Source organism: Castor canadensis, chromosome 3 (genome assembly GCF_047511655.1).
Source record: "Castor canadensis chromosome 3, mCasCan1.hap1v2, whole genome shotgun sequence".
In the NCBI taxonomy this organism is placed as follows: Eukaryota; Metazoa; Chordata; class Mammalia; order Rodentia; family Castoridae; genus Castor; species Castor canadensis.
The window spans coordinates 85,754,609-85,757,640 of NC_133388.1; the positions used below are offsets into that span (position 1 = coordinate 85,754,609).

At 32.2% G+C, this 3,032-nt stretch overlaps 1 long non-coding RNA gene across 1 annotated transcript; it reads right to left on the bottom strand.

The window, feature by feature from the left end:
- Positions 1-592: 592 nt before the first annotated feature.
- LOC141421614 (uncharacterized) lies at positions 593-2,759 on the bottom strand. The gene is made up of 3 exons (XR_012446212.1): positions 2,350-2,759; positions 1,290-1,387; positions 593-808 (listed from the first exon to the last, which is right to left on the bottom strand). It is a non-coding gene; the product is annotated as an uncharacterized lncRNA (long non-coding RNA).
- Positions 2,760-3,032: the final 273 nt, after the last annotated feature.

The following is a 3,032-nucleotide window of genomic DNA, read 5'->3' on the forward strand; positions in this document are numbered from 1 at the left end:
AAGTGGTATCAATAATTTTGTAATTTGTTAAGTAACACTACTAATAACAGTATAAAAATCATTACCAAATTTGAGAGAGATTAAAAATACGCTTCGCATGAAGATTATACAATTATAATATGTGATTATATATTATATAATGTGTACAATTTTTATATCAAATTTTATACTATTTAGATGTCAATTTATAAATAATCTATGTAAATACATATATACTTTATATAGTCAATTCTATAATTTATAATATAAACATATAATTTGTTTTATATGAAATTTTCTTATAAACAATGTAATTCACCTTTGCAACCCTGATTACTGTATCTCTGCTGTTCTTTTAAAACTTGTCTGACTAAAAACATTTTGCAAAAAAATTACATCATGTCATGTAATATAGAAAAAAAATGTTTCCCTAAATGTATATTTATACAAATTATATGAACACACATACTTGTATCACAAAGCATAGACTCACAACTGATCATATACACAAATACATGCACATACACACTCATTTCCTTCAGAGTTTACTTTCATAATATCTTCTATTAAACTTTCAACAGTACAACTTATTAAGCTGAAAAGTTCAAAATTAGATCCTTGTGGTGATTAAAGACTATGATATCAAAATACATAATGGTATATTTCCAAATTCCTTTTAATTAACAATTATTTCTTGAGTACCTACTATGATTTAGGAATTACTGAAGTAACTGAGTTTACTTCTTTAAAGGCCAAGTATACTTCTCCTTTGAGCTTCTTTTTAGTGAATAACGTTTTCTCAAATAAAATATTTCATATGCTCCTTTACCTGCAACACAATTAACGGAAAGATGTCTTGCCACTTTTGAAACTGAATAACAGGTTTAGTTACTTTATGGAGTAGCATGTTGGTATCAAGATGCTAGTTGTCCTATATCTCTTAATATCTTATTTATCCTCGTTCCCATTACCTCTTAGTAAAAGTAATATGCTAGCAAACCTATCCAGGGATACAATGTTCATGGAAGGCTATACCAACAACAACAACAAAAACCTATCATTCTTTTAAACTTATTTTTTCTTTTATTTATATGTGCATACAATGTTTGGGTCATTTCTCCCCCCTTCCCCCTGCTCCTTCCCTTATCCCCCTGGCCCCTCCCTCTTCCCCCTACCCCCTCGCTAAAATACCTAACATTTATTCCAGCTTCTACCGTTTGGAAAATCAAGTGTCCTCAAGTCCCTCTGATACCCTGTTGATTTACTCATTTATACCATTAGATTCCTGTTGGGGGTTATACTGGTCTTACCTCCAAGTAATGGAGAGTCTGCTTATAGATACATCAAAGAATATGCTTTCATAAAGGGACTGTTCTTTAGTATCCTTTTGCTGAGATTCTGGCAGGTTCTGAAAAACACATCAATGTCATGTAAATAGGAGTATGGCAGAGAGGCAGTTTTAACCTCTTGTACCTCCTGCTTCTTAATGTGCTTGCAAACATAGCATGCATTTCCTGATTAGTATATTGATTCAGTATGCCCAATTGAGAGTGGGTAATCAATCAAAAATTTGGAACAAAAGAATGTTGGTTCCTATTCTCCATTTTCAACCACTTAGTCAAGTTCAATAAGGGTATCTCTCTCTTTCTACCACTCTAATTTCTACTCAGGTATCTGAATGCCAGACTAAGACTCACTTAGTGGGCCATGGAGTACATGGTAACTTTACTAGTAATAAAAGATCCCTTTATTAGTAATAAAAGGTATATAATTGTGCTTTTGCAGCTTAATTTTGCAAAATTGGTCCTAAAACAAAACTGAGAAGAATAGTGCTTTTAATCAGCATTTTAAACTCACATCAGGTTCATTCATCAAGAGAGAACATATAAATGAAATTTTCTTGAAACCATGGGCATAGTATCATGCATTCAATGATTTTTTAAACTTTGGTTAAAGGTTCTTTTAAAATATCTTCTGGATAAAACTAATAAGTGTTTAGTGCATCCTTTAGTTTTAAAACCATTACTGTATATTTGTCCTTCTATGTAATGCAAATAGGACATAAGCAGTTAATATAAGAATGTGAGAATGACTTATCTCCTTCCTATTCCCTCTGAGAACTTCCCAAGTATGTGCTATTCTCATATATATATATATATATATATATATATATATATATATATATATGGTAAATATGTGAATTATTTATCATAATGGAGATCTCTATAGTGTAAAAATTCTAATATAGATAATATGAAAATTGTATGATATATGTGCAGTGTGATGTATAATATATATTATGCTATAAGTTGGAATCAAATAAGTTTTAAGCTTATATTTGGAATTAAACTTTTAATCTTCTAGCAGTACCTGATAGCATTGCTTTGTTGAGATTAAAATGGTCGTTTATGCAATCATCAGGGCTCTACATGCAACAAAAGATCAATCCAGGAAGAATTCCAAGACGAAGGAGGAGTGGATCGTACCTGAATAATCAGATGCGCAGAGAGAGAGAGAGAGAGAGAGAGAGAAAGAGAAAGAGAGAGAGAGAGAATCATAAGAAGGTATGAGTTAGATTGACTTGGACAACCAGAGGCTGAATGTTCCACAATGGCTAGCTGTAGGCTAGAGAATCTATAAAATCAATGGCCATCTGTAGGCTACAGAATCTGTAAAATCAATGAAGCTGGAAACTTCAGAACAAGAAGGGTCAAAGATGCTGCCTTGCCCAGAGTTGAAGATCTAACCTGGAGAGTCACTGTTACAAGTCAGTTTTTAAAAGTTGAAAAATCTGTAGTTAGACATTCTTGGGTGATGCTAGCATAGAAAACAGAATAATAATCAAAAGATCCTCTCAAAACATGTAGAGCTTGAAGAAGCTTTTTCTTTCTTTTACTTTTCTTCCATTTGGCCCCAGTTATTCTGGGAGGTACTACCCACATTCAGGGTGGGAGTTTATCAATTCTCTGACCCACATGTCAGTCTTTTTTTTAAAAAAAAATCTTCATAGACATAGCTAGAAATGTGCTTTGTCAACTTTATAGGCACCACTA